General features: G+C 44.0%; 1 non-coding gene across 1 annotated transcript; it reads right to left on the reverse strand.

Moving 5' to 3' along the window:
* Positions 1–11,749: 11,749 nt before the first annotated feature.
* Positions 11,750–11,833, reverse strand: Trnal-uag (transfer RNA leucine (anticodon UAG)). The gene has a single exon. It is a non-coding gene; the product is annotated as a tRNA-Leu (tRNA).
* Between the last annotated feature and the right edge of the window lie 2,891 nt (positions 11,834–14,724).

Below are 14,724 nucleotides of genomic sequence, written 5' to 3' on the forward strand. Positions count from 1 at the left end.
ACATTGCCATTAATGAACAGGATAATATGATTCCCAGTATAGCTCCCACAAAGGGAATTTTACCATACAGGAAGAATAAGGTAAATAGTGGTCCCAAAAAAGGTTCAAATGGTTCAAATGGCTCTGAGCACTATGGGACTCAACTGCCGAGGTCATTAGTCCCCTAGAACTTAGAACTAGTTAAACCTAACTAACCTAAGGACATCACAACATCCATGCCCGAGGCAGGATTCGAACCTGCGACCGTAGCGGTCTTGCGGTCCCAGACTGCAGCGCCTTTAACCGCACGGCCACTTCGGCCGGCCCCAAAAAAGGTACACAAACTAATGACCAACTTCGTGCCGGGCGCTGTGGCCGAGCGGTTCTAGGCACTTCAAACCGGAACCGCGCGACTGACTGCTACGGTCGCAGGTTCGAATCCTAACTTGGGCATGGATGTGTATGATGTCCTTAGGTTAGTTAGGTTTAAGTACTTCTAAGTTCTAGGGGACTGATGACCTCAGATGTTAAGTCCCATAGTGCTCAGAGCCATTTGTACCATTTTGAACCAACTTCGTAATTGATCTTTTGATACATTAGGAATAGCATGCTTTTGGGGTGCTTCGACTCTAGTGTGTGAAAAAAACTCGGTAACTTCTATCTCGAAACTGCCAGACTACGTGGCGTGGCTTAGTCCCAACTTCGGCGGCCGGAACCTCTAGCGAAGGCACAACCCGTCCGCCTAGTACAGGCTCATCCAAGAATTGCGCCCGGCGGGCGCGCCCTCGCCCCGCGGGCGCAAGGCAGTGTAGTTCAGCGCCCCGTCCGCGACCGTGTGTCGATAGTGTCGGCACAGTAGAGAGAGAGACAGCTGCGGAGCGAGTGAGACCGCACACCATTGCTCTGCGCTGGACTGTCCCGCGGTCAGATCTAACGTAAACAAAATATTCTATTTCAGAATTAATTTTATGTAGGGGATATAGAGTCTCATTCTGTTAGTAGTTACTAGTAAGTATTTTTTGTTATACTTCGTGCTACAATTTTTTGTATCCCTTTTCAGAGATTAGAAATCGGATCCTTAGTTTGCTGTTTTGTACTTAATAATTTTAACTGACCAAGTTTGAAAACTTATTAAAATAGAATTAAGGTTATAAAGTTCTTTAATTCTTACAGTCAACATTGTTAAAGGAGACAATTAACATTTCACACGTGTTTCTTTTTGGAGGAAACGATTTTGCCTAGGCCTGGTACAATGTTCTGTGGGACTGCTATCCTCAAAAAATTGGTCCAATTTTTATCACCAAGGAATGAAAGGTTCTTAGTTTTAGCAAGCTTTAAAAGAGAGAAAAAGCGCTCGCAAATATACGTGGAACCAAACACTGAGAGAACTTTGGCCGCGTGCTTGTGTAAAAGAGGATATTTCTCTCATGGAAGACAGCTGTAAAAATAATCCAGTGTTTTACACATAAAAAAGCGGTCCTTCAGGCGGATATGGCACTGTAGGACAATCAGCTCTAGTTGAAGCACGTGTGAGACGTCCTCTGCTCGAAGGGAAAACAGGCGAACACATATCTCTATCGGCTGGCTTTCGGGCGGTCCGCACGGCCAGCTAAGCGGCACGGCTCGGCCACTGCAGCAACATACGAATTCGCCCGGGGCGCTGGCCGCGGGCGATCGCGGGCGCTAGCGCCCCAGGGGCACAGTTTGGACGAGCCTGCTCTAGTAGCCAAATTCCGTTCGGCCGGCCACGAAAGACGAAACAGAAAAGGAGAAAGTTGGTCGCGCGATGTGCAACCACCAGTCCGGACTATCACTAACGAAGTCCTTAGGCGGCTACATGACATACAAACCATAAATCCGTACATTGAAATAACAAAGTTAAAGATAGCATACAAGATCAAAGGTAACAAACAAGAACCCACTGGACAATTTATCACAGGATTCAGCACTTTGGGCCACCCTGACTCAACGGCTAATACCGTTCACAAATTCAGACCGAAACCTGAGAAGCAATATGTGCTTACACATGAAGACATAGGAACCATATTATAATTGATCACCAGCCAAACTTCCACGCTAAAAAGAACGGAATGAGAAGGACAAACAGATCAAAAAATATATCAGCTGATGCTCGGTGCACAAAATAGCCTGCAACAGACTAAATCAAGACTTCAGAAAAAAATCACTTTAACAAACAAATTCGTAAAATATAACGTATAAATGGCACCATATGACAAGCAGAAATTTAAAGCTAGACAAATCTCTTGACGTCACTGCTCCGGAACAGTATAACGGACCAATCATCCGTCACTCGTCGCAGCATACAACTAACGGTCTATTCAAAATGTTCCGAGTTTGTTAGATACAAGTCCACTGTGGCTGTAAGTACGGAGGCGAGAACATATGTCATTAGAAACAGAAACAATCACAGTCACCTAAACGTTTGGCTTCGGCTCCGTATGTCAGAGTCTTGCTGAAATCAACAGCAGTCTTTCAGTGACGTAAGGAGTAAACAACACAAGGTACCCTGCTGGACTCACAGCAGACAAGCAGCTCCCCATTCTCTTTCTCCTCTCTATAACATGGAGCGATTCGCTTTCCCTCCGTGTCGAATGCCCATTCCTCTCTTCATCACCTCGGGGCCTAACGTTTACTTCCCCCATCCGCCGCCAGTGCGCGCCAACACCTATCACGCCCTCGTGGGAAAACATGCGCCTTGGTGAAGAAACGATAACAAGACATATGTATAAATATATTGTGTGGGTGTGTGTAGAGGAAGCGGAAACAACGATAATATCCCAGTATTACTCTTTTGAAAGTATTGTTTACTGACATTTGGTTCCTCTTTTTAAGATTCTACTGACTCGTCAAAATCAGATATATTACACATTTTACCAAGTACTTTGTGGTAAATTTACATTAAATCTTCTCAAAAGTATGTGTGTGTGCGTGTTTTTTAAAATAAATGATAACGCAAAATACACTCCTGGAAATGGAAAAAAGAATACATTGACACCGGTGTGTCAGACCCAACATACTTGCTCCGGACACTGCGAGAGGGCTGTACAAGCAATGATCACACGCACGGCACAGCGGACACACCAGGAACCGCGGTGTTGGCCGTCGAATGGCGCTAGCTGCGCAGCATTTGTGCACCACCGCCGTCAGTGTCAGCCAGTTTGCCGTGGCATACGGAGCTCCATCGCAGTCTTTAACACTGGTAGCATGCCGCGACAGCGTGGACGTGAACCGTATGTGCAGTTGACGGACTTTGAGCGAGGGCGTATAGTGGGCATGCGGGAGGCCGGGTGGACGTACCGCCGAATTGCTTAACACGTGGGGCGTGAGGTCTCCACAGTACATCGATGTTGTCGCCAGTGGTCGGCGGAAGGTGCACGTGCCCGTCGACCTGGGACCGGACCGCAGCGACGCACGGATGCACGCCAAGACCGTAGGATCCTACGCAGTGCCGTAGGGGACCGCACCGCCACTTCCCAGCAAATTAGGGACACTGTTGCTCCTGGGGTATCGGCGAGGATCATTCGCAACCGTCTCCATGAAGCTGGGCTACGGTCCCGCACACCGTTAGGCCGTCTTCCGCTCACGCCCCAACATCGTGCAGCCCGCCTCCAGTGGTGTCGCGACAGGCATGAATGGAGGGACGAATGGAGACGTGTCGTCTTCAGCGATGAGAGTCGCTTCTGCCTTGGTGCCAATGATGGTCGTATGCGTGTTTGGCGCCGTGCAGGTGAGCGCCACAATCAGGACTGCATACGACCGAGGCACACAGGGCCAACACCCGGCATCATGGTGTGGGGAGCGATCTCCTACACTGGCCGTACACCACTGGTGATCGTCGAGGGGACACTGAATAGTGCACGGTACATCCAAACCGTCATCGAACCCATCGTTCTACCATTCCTAGACCGGCAAGGGAACTTGCTGTTCCAACAGGACAATGCACGTCCGCATGTATCCCGTGCCACCCAACGTGCTCTAGAAGGTGTAAGTCAACTACCCTGGCCAGCAAGATCTCCGGATCTGTCCCCCATTGAGCATGTTTGGGACTGGGTGAAGCGTCGTCTCACGCGGTCTGCACGTCCAGCACGAACGCTGGTCCAACTGAGGCGCCAGGTGGAAATGGCATGGCAAGCCGTTCCACAGGACTACATCCAGCATCTCTACGATCGTCTCCATGGGAAAATAGCAGCCTGCATTGCTGCGAAAGGTGGATATACACTGTACTAGTGTCGACATTGTGCATGCTCTGTTGCCTGTGTCTATGTGCCTGTGGTTCTGTCAGTGTGATCATGTGATGTATCTGACCCCAGGAATGTGTCAATAAAGTTTCCCCTTCCTGGGACAATGAATTCACGGTGTTCTTATTTCAATTTCCAGGAGTGTAGTAATAAATACAACTGAGCTTCAGACTTTAAACTTGCTACGGCTTGCAACGAAAAATAACGTCTATAGTGTTGAGCAAGCTTCTAATGCGCAGATCCACCTACAATATAGCAAGCTCCGCAGACAACTAGCAAAAATATGATTTCGTAAGATTTCACGCCTAGAATCAGTTGACATAAACGTTTTCTGAGTATCGTACCGCGTCACAATGGAAAAAACCTATACTGGAGAAACCAATGTTTCTCCCACGGCTACAGTGGCATTCTTCTGGTCTTCTCAGTGGTTAGTTTTTTACGTTGAGACGGGCTACGATACTAAGAAACTATTATGTCAGCAAGCACACAATTACTCGCGTCTTCTGTCCAAAATTATTTACCATGTTCTTCACAGAAAGGTGATAATGACGTTCTCTAAAGAGTTTTTCGCTAGAAAGTAACTATCCTCCTCACAGTGATACCATTAAATTACTTCTATCCAACTTCGGAAAAAGATGTGAAGAGCAAGTCGGATTTTGTGGCTAAAATCTTAAGTCAGTAAATAAACATCGATACAGTTGCCTTTATAGATAAAATACTTGGCCATACTACGCTATAAATAAGTTACTATTTATTTTTTTCTTAGAGTAAAATAAGTTTCTTTCATTAATTGAAGTACATTACTTATACATTAATTTTGCCTGGATTATAGCTGTTCCTATATACATAAGACCTAGGCGGAATATTACAGCCACCTGTTTACATACTATTTACTTAACGAAAGGGCGTAGCAAAGGAATTAAAAATAGTTAGCATGCTTAGCTATAACATTATTATCTCTTTTACTGTTTAGCGTCCACAACATTTCCTTTCGTAGTTTACTGTCAGAATGAAGAACACTCGTCTGATATGTATACATTGACTTACGAAGTTCGTCTAAGGAAACTGGATCTCGCAACCAACTACCACGTCACGCGTAAGATTCGTACAACCGAGTTACAGAACGATGGAATCGAAATATTTACGTATCTCTGTCGTAGCAAACCTGGAAGTCACTACATTGTGTTAAGTCCTCTAATCCGACAGAGTCATAAACACATAGTGGTGTATTTGTATTAACTTTCCAAGACAAACAGTGCCAGGTTCATGTTGCCTTGTAAACATCAAATCAATCGTTGTTAAGAAACTGCTCATATAGCAAGCTTACGAACTTCGGAAGTTTTCTTGGGAAGTTATACGAGTATGTGACTTTTACTCAAGACGTAACTGCTTTCACAACAGAGGTTCGGAATCAAATTGTCATGTCAATGACCCGATTACTCTGCTGTGCTTCTTCTAAGGTAACTGCATTGCTTCTCTTTCTCCGATCTTGTCCCCATCATTTTGAGTCGTGATAATCTTTTTGTTCACTTATTAAACTCTAAACTTTTCAATTAACAAGTAAGCTGAATAACAAATTAAACTTATTTAGCCGACATGTACCACTACTATGGTAGGCAACGTCTTCAGAATCTTAATACTGCGCAATTAGTCGATGCATAAAATACGGCTATAGTATGATGTACAAAGTCTTCTAATTTAGTCTTCACTACTCAAATACCTGTAAACAATTTATCTCCTCCCATGTGCTTTAACATGTATAACTTTTTACAAGAAAATTTCCAGCAACTGAAACGACAAAAAGAATGAATAACTAAAGTTGTTCTCAGATACACTACAAGAGGCAGTCATAAAGTTTTAATTAACGCTCTAAAACTTAATGTATGCAATTAATTTTCGTTAGCTGAAAAAAATTTTTTGCTTCTTTCTTCAATTTAGCTTCCTCGATCACAATAACAGATAGACATGATAGATACTTATAAAAACGGTGAAAAGATAAATTTATAATGAGAGCAACAGCACTGGAAACAATGAATATGAGATACGCTGAAGATCAGTGGCTCCACATCTATACAGATGGTTCATTAATGGAAAAAAGAAGGAAAGTTTGGCTTACGAATATACAGCGAAATTTTGTTTTCCTAGCAAACCTTAGGAACGCTCCAGCCAAATTTAGAAGGTGAAGTTGAAACCATCATCATTGCTATACGTCAGCTAAACAACTATTTACACACATTCGACAAAGCAATTATGTTTCGCGAATCTAGAGTAGCAATTTCGACAGCTACGAACACACACATGATCCAGAAACCCTTCAAATTGAAGAATTTCGAGAAATAATCAAATGTCTGCATTAGAAAACAAGAGAATTACATTTCAGTGGTTACCTCCTCACTTTGACTTAGATGATAATGAAAAATCAGATTTTCTAGTCAAATTGGGAATAAAAATTTAACAGAACAATATATTTCAAGAGGAATTAAAAAGATCCCGTGAAGTTTCTTATCAGAGAAAGGTCTGGAAAAACCTCGTGGACGATTCGGTAGTGGCTGATGGCCGAAGAAGAAAAGCAGTAGCCATATTCCACTTGACCACTGGACATAATTGTTTGGCCGCCCATCTGCATACGATCTCCGTCCTGCCGTCTTGAGAATGTGTTCTGTGTCACAAGATCGGTTCAGTCATGAATAAAGAACATTTAAAAAAGGGTACCAAATTAAGAGATTGTAATTGAGACTGAACAACAATGTTTTGGGGAGCGAGAATGTTAAAGACAGTAGGCGTCACAACATTATTAACAGTAACACTAATGAAAAAATGACATTCCATTTGCGCAGACGGTAATTGACATATTGTAAGACACTATTACCTTTTTTTTTTTTTTTTTTTTTTTTTAATTCAATTACGTTGCACCGAGCGGGGTGGCGCAGTGGTAAGACACTGGACTCGCATTCGGGAGGACGACGGTTCAATCCCGCGTCCGGCTATCCTGATTTAGGTTTTCCGTGATTTCCCTAAATCACTCCAGGCAAATGCCGGGATGGTTCCTCTGAAAGGGCACGGCCGACGTCCTTCCAAATCCTTCCCTAAACCGATGAGACCGATGACCACGCTGTCTGGTCTCCTTCCCCAAACCAACCAACCAACCAACCAACCAACCAATTACGTTGCAATGATACAATCATGGCCGGTTTCGGCCTTCAAAGGCCATCTTCAGATGTTATGACAGGCATCTGATGAACAAGTGATCATCGGTTGTCATGAACACCTGTTCATCAAATGCCTCCCATAGCATCTGGAGATGGCCTTTGAAGGCCGAAATGGGTTATGATTGTATCATAAAAATATGACTGAGTCAAAAATAAAAAAGATAGTAATACCTTAGTAATAATAATGTTTGTTTGCTGATATATGCTATGTTACTGTCACTTGAGCATTGCTGGTATGTAGTTACAAACAATCAGTTTATTACGTAACCTTAGTTTTTGAGATGGTAATTAGTACTTTACGTTACCAATCGTAACCGAGTTCGCTGGAAACCATTTCCAGCCGTTTGCTTTTGAAAAGAAAAAGGAAACTTGCAATGTGGACGATCAGTAACGTACTATGGCACCACCGCATAAAGAGGAGACCACGGCGCGCTTGGTGTGACGTCACTCAGAGCAGACTAGGCTGTGCGAGGGGCTGTGCTGACAGAAACAGGGCGCACGTCCTGCAGTCTTTTTTAAAGAGTTTGCAAAAGATATTCGGTAAAGAAAATTGATTTATTCTTTACTTGTAGCTTTATATGTCACTTTCCTGGTGATATACCCACCATTTGGTTAATGGTAATAGTTGTTGTGATATTTCCTACATAAATAACAAACTCGAAAATGTTCCAATAAAGAACAGGGATCGCTATGATTTTTCGTTTGGTGCATGTTACACTATATGTTGCTGCGAATGAAACTTAACTAAGATACTGAATTTTTCTATAGAGTAGAGGGAAAGTCTCTGTCCGCCTCTAATCTCGAGAAAATGGATTTTAAAAAGCATGTTCACCTCCGATTGCACGAGTGTGGGAATGAAATATTCATAACGCAAAGAGGAGAGTGCTTAGTAATATGGTTAACACACACAACCTTATCTGATGGCGATATAGGAGAAATTACAGTTTTTTTCCCCAGTGCTGTAGTTTTTGAAAAGTCATCGACAGTTACTGAGAAGAGAATTTGCTAGTATGAAAAACGCGAAATTTCGTCTCTTAAAAAATGGTTCAAATGGTTCGAGCACTATGGGACTTAACATCTGAGGTCATCAGTCCCCTAGAACTTAGAACTACTTAAACTTAACTAACCTAAGGTCATCACACACATCCGTGCCCGAGCAGGATTCGAACCTGCGACCGTAGCGGTCGCACGGTTCCAGACTGAAGCGCCTAGAACCGCGTGGCACCACAGCCAGGTTCTTCTCTTACGTTACTGTAAATCGATACAATGAGATTTTCCGTAAGCTGTTGATCTCTATAGTCAGCAACTGCTTGCTTAATAAGACATTCTGTTTCAGGATTCTGTTGCAACAGCTACTGCAACGTGGTTTTTTGCAGAAATCATACTGTGTTTTCGCAAAAGAAGTAAAATTAAACGTGTCAACAAGAGAAATGTAGTCGTTACTCATAAATGATGATTCTTATTCAAATCAGAAAAGGTTAACATTTCAGACAAAAGCAAAATGCCTATTCGCAATATTAGTGGTATTTCTAATAGAGAACAGCTGTGACTGAAACTTACTATAGGATTTTCATCCTGTTCCGCATCGGAGAAACATAAAGATAATATACAGAAAGTAGTGTACCATCTTTTATTTCTATACTCAGTCAGAGTGAATTGGTGAACGTCTCCACCTTAATTATTTTTTGATGTGTTAAAGATAAATTATAGATATTTATAATATGTTTTGACCTTAATGAATATTGTCTCAAGCGATTCACAAAGTAATTCTTATCTTGTTTTGTAATCTTACTCAACACAGATAAACAGGCATCAAATACGTTATTTCTGATAGAACTGTCTTGCACTTTTATTGCAGACTAGAATTGACCCATTAAAACTCTTTCGTAACTCTAAAGCTGTGCAAAAACTAATGACGTGAAGAACCTTGCCACCTACTCGATATTCACTTTCATTGATGAATTAAGAGATATTTGTAGTAATAAGATTCACTCCTTTACTCTGTACAGTAATATGAACCGAAAGATGACAAACTTTTCGCTGTAATTTTTCATATGTCAAAGGTAACATAAGTGTAGAAAGAAAATCCAGTGTTCGTTTACAGTAACATAAGAGAAGAAATTTCATGTTTTAAAACTAGCGAATTCTCGCTTCACTAGCTCGCTATGACTTTTTAAAAACTACAGTACTGGTTTGGAAAAAAGTTGTAGCTTCCGTTATATCTCCGTAGATAAAGTTTCATGTGTTAACCATATCGCAAAGCACTCTCCTCTTTGCGTGCTATGATGGCCAAAATCCCTAGTTCTGCAAGGTCTGTAGGAGAGCTTCTGTGAAGTTTGGAAGGAGACGAGGTACTGGTGGAATTAAAGGTGTGAAGAGGGGTCGTGAGTTGTGTTGGGTAGCTCAGTTGCTGGAGCACTTTCCCGCGGCAGACAAAGGTTCCGAGTTCGAGTCTCGATCCGGCACACAGTTTTAATCGGCCAGCAAGGTTCGTTTTTGAGTTTGTTATGCAAGTAGGAACTATCACAGTAACGACGAACATTAACCAAATGATGGGTATTTCGCCACGAAACTGACATACAAAGCTACAAGACCGAAGAAATCAAGTTTTTTACCGAAAAGATTATTTAAAATCGTTTGAGAACGATTGCTGGATGTGCACCTCAATTTTGTCAGCACAGTGCCTCGCCAAGCCTGGCCCACTCCGAGTGACGTCACACCGAGCGCACCGTAGGCTTCTCTTTAGATGCTGGTGAGTATGGCTAATTAAAGTAAGAGATCCAGCGTGTAAAGCATACGGACAACATCTGCGTAAACATTTCTGCACTCGCCTTAATTGAACAGTGCGAAATACAATGCTCTGGTTCGTTCTAACAAATTTATATTATAGTTATCAGAGACATAACAATGAGTCCTTAGGCGGCACGGCGTGACGCTGTGCCGTGGTAGTGCCAATTCAGGAAGACACCTATCGTCCATTTTGCTGGTGCCCAGAGAGTCGAACAAAGCACTTCCCTGTCGCACTACCTTAGTACTGCATGATGCCCGTCGGAGTCAGGAGCAGGGGCTTAGCAACGTCTACCTGTTCTTACATAATTGGAAAATGTGCATCACGCAAGTGATTAGAGTATTGTTGGGGTAGCAGTATAAGGACAAAACTACCGTTCTCTTTTAAGCTCGGTAGCTCCATAAAAGCAGTACAGAAAAAACACTTTCCTGAAACACTTGCATCTTCACCAATGGAGAGAGAGCCAAACCGACCGAAATAACGCCAAGTGTGTACCTTCACGCAGAAGCTTCTATTTACTTTGGTAGGGCAATTAGCAAACTAAAGTTACTGAACACGCATTTTTCCACATGGGTGTCACACATTGACTGGAACCAAAAGTATCTTACATTAAATATAAAGCATTTGAGACTGCGTCTCACAAATTAACACTACGAATAATTATCATTTGGTTTTGAAACTCTAACAGCAGACCCCTCTTCAGATTTAACTGTGGGAATTTACGTGAGCTTATTATGCAAACAACGTTTCATTTTAGTTAATTAATTTTCGTACTTTTGTGTCGTCGTGAGTTCTACAAATTGCGAACATGTTTAAGTAGTAATTATTACAATGCAAATTAGGACTACAAACATTTTGTTTCTGCCGATATTATCTTATTTCCTACAATGTAGGTTCTATATGTTCTCCTTTCCGCTGTTATAAATTCTGCTACATACAACGATATGATGTTACTGTGAGTTTCTCTGACAGTCATTCTATAAACGTAATTTTGATGCAGCAAAATATTTCGAGAGTCTATTTTGCTATTTCTGACTTCTATACTTGTGCTATCTGTTCTCATCTGCATGCTATAGAACCACAGTTTATACCTTATAAGGCATAGTGTTTAAGTTGCTGTTGTATGCTTGGCATCTGCTTATATTCTCCAACTTCCATGATCGAACTGGCGCAAATTGTAACATTTTTTACCTTTTTTGCATCTTTCCCTCGTAGTGGCTATGTGCCTATCATACCTTCGATACAACCACAGAAGGAGACTTTACCCCTCGCCAACTTCAACTATTAATAGTGCACTGAAGGGAACACTACAAGAGGGGAACGAGGAGAACACTGACACACTGATAGTGACTAGTGACAAGAACACTCAACAATGTACAAATCGGCTCAGGCATCAGATCGTGAAATAGTTCAAATGGCTCTGAGCACTATGGGACTTAACTTGTTAGGTCATCAGTCCCCTAGAACTCAGAACTACTTAAACCTAATTAACCTAAGGACATCACACACACCCATGCCCGAGGCAGGATTCGAACCTGCGACCGTAGCGGTCGCGTGGTTCTAGACCGTAGCGCCTACAACCGCTCGGCCACCCAGGCCGGCTCAGATCCTGAAGTTCAAGTTCTATTCCAGAAGCTAAAGCTAGATAGTAAACAGTTCTTGTCCCACTACTGAAGACTGGCTGCTGTGGACTCGCTAGAAGCAGACGATGCGACGAGAGGTACTCAACTAGAAGGTAGTCTTCTCGGTAGTCGAGCTGACTTGGCTCTACTGTGGCGCCGGTGCATCATGCTTCTCTAGTAGCACCACCGCTGCGACAACTTGATGCGGCAATCGCTCAGCTGTGCGCCGTCTCTGGGGTAGTCGACCTATCAACGCCTTTCGTGCTTCCTGGTGGTGCGTGCTGTGCTTACTCCTCCCTCTCTCCTCCCCCTCCGCCCCCAAAAAATCTCCAAGGCGTGGTTGCGCATGGTTCAGGTGTGAACTAACGGCGAAGGGGTTCTGGATGAAGGCACAGCAGATGGGACGGAAACCAGGACTGAAACCGGCGGCAGGCTCCCAACCGCGACCCGGAATTCGTCCTGAGCTGCCACGGCCACGCCTCAATAACCGCAGGGAAGGTGCACGCCTACGTCCAGGTCCGGGGCCTCGAACACTGGAGGACCCCCTCAGATAGGAAGGCGGCAGCGCGCAGAGACGTTACCCACTGCAACATGGGCTGCTGTGATGATGACATCGGGGATGAGGGCGATCCACCTCCATGGGAAGCGCCTCTGGCTGAGGTGCCATGTGGTCCATGGCGGTCAGCCGGGACGCTGGTTTCTGGCTGCGTGCTGAATCTGTGGAACGAAATGCAGCGGCAGGATCACGGAATATCAGATGGCGAAACTGGTTCTGGTGTATTTTTGGCAGCGACCCTGTAGGGAAAGAGATCAAATACATGTTGTGTCCAAGGACACGTGAAATTGTCCACTGTTGCCATCGCTGTCCAGGCTGGAAAGTCCTGAAGAGTACTACATCCCGGGTCTGAAAATGAGAATCTTTTAACCGACCAGTACTCATCATTGGTAGGTGTAAGAAACGAAGCAGGGTGTGATAACAGTGGCCGTGCAAGAGTTGGTCTGGGAAAGGTCCATGGCGAAGCATCACATGGTACGTGAACAGGAATAGCTGCAAGGCTCGTTCCCGAGATTGAGTTTCACGAGCTTTATTCATTTGCATCTTGAATGTTCGCACGCAACGTTCCGGTCCACCACTCGATTGCAGGTGGAGGGCGCTGTAGTCACATGTGCAGTACCGTTGGCAGTGCAAAACTGCCAACACTTCCGGCAAGCCCTCCATGCAAAAAATTGAAGTAAGTGCTCTGATGGCACTGATGTGGTAGAGTTCATTGGAACCATAAAGGAAAAACGACTGAAACAGGTGTTTCAGAAAGATCCAGCAAAATCAACGTCGATACGTTTCCACTGACTGCTGGGGCATGGTCAGTCGTAAAAAGGTTGAGGTGGAGGCTCCTGTTGCTCCACTTAAGCGGCCCAGCGTGACCTCATGGCTTCAGCCTGCTGCGTCCAGCCCTGGCCAGAAACTATAGCTTCGAGCAAGCTGCTTGGTCCTCACAATATCCCTGTGTACCTGATGCAACAACGTTGAAAGATCCTGCTGAAGGATGCGTGGGATTATGACCCGGGCGTGGTCATTCTCTGTGTGTAACAGTAAACACCACGCTGTGCTAACAAGATTTGACGGTAAGCGAAGTATCGACGTATTTCTGGCCGAACATTGTTTTTCACTCTCCTTGGTCACCCTGTGCGCATGTAATTCAGCATATTGCTTACATCTGCGTCCACAGCCGTCTTCTGTCCTAGCGACGAAAGTCCATGGGAAAATTGTGAACTGCGGAAGAGTCCAGACCATCTACCTGTCCACACGGTACTTCTAAGGAGTCGATACGATCATCCGTGTCCACCGGTAACCTTGACGACACAGGCGTTGAAATTCTGTGCCGTAGGGTGGTACAAGATTTTATAGGTGTAGTTCGATAGCAATAAAGGCCATCGTTGCAATTTCTGCGCCGTGTGTGGTGGAAGAGGTTTGGTAGGGTGGAAGAGAGAAGTGAGTGGCTTATTATCCGCGACCAAGTAGAACTTCCTTCCTCAGAGATATTGATGAAACTTGCTTGCATCATAAATGATCGTCAACGCTTGTTTCTCAGTGTCACTGTAGTTTGCCTGAGTCTTAGTCAGAAGTTTGGAGGCCAATGCTATTGGACGATCCGTTGATCAGACACGATGCGACAGACGGAGCCTAGGCCAATAGAAGAAGCAACTGCCAACATCAGTGGTTGAGCCGGATCAGAATGTATGAGGGTCATGTTACTAAGTAGCACCCGTTTCAGTTGATCGAAAGCCAACTGACATTGCTTGGTCCAAGCAAACTGAACATCCTTATGCCGTAACTTGTGAAGTGGATCTGCAATCTGAGAGGCATGAGAAATGAATTTGTAGTTCAGTTTGCAGTTGCATGCGGACAAATCTTTGATGAGTGTGTCGCAGATGAGTATGGGTGGGGTGAATACTCTGCGCATTAGAGACATGTACCAAATATTCTATTTTTGTCTGGATAACGGAGCACTTGTCTTTGAGACATGCGAGGCCTGCCGATAATAGTTCTCGAAAAAGGCAGTCGATATTGACTAACTGTTCTTGTGCAGAACTTCCACACACGACGCAGTTATCCAGGTAATTTGAGCAAGAAGGCGCATTGACAGAAACTAGTTCTAAAAAGCGTTGAAATATCGTCAGTGCAGAGGCACTACCTAAGGGCAGGCCTTGAAACAAATAACCCGAGATAAGAATCAATAGCCAAAAACTTCTTTGAACAGTCATCCAGAGGCAATTGGAGGTACTCTTCCACAAAGCCTGTCTTGGAAAAATAACGACCCTCGTCTAATCTGGCCATCAATTCCTCTGGCAGGATCATAGGTTATATG

This window comes from Schistocerca cancellata, chromosome 5 (genome assembly GCF_023864275.1).
Source record: "Schistocerca cancellata isolate TAMUIC-IGC-003103 chromosome 5, iqSchCanc2.1, whole genome shotgun sequence".
NCBI lineage: Eukaryota > Metazoa > Arthropoda > Insecta > Orthoptera > Acrididae > Schistocerca > Schistocerca cancellata.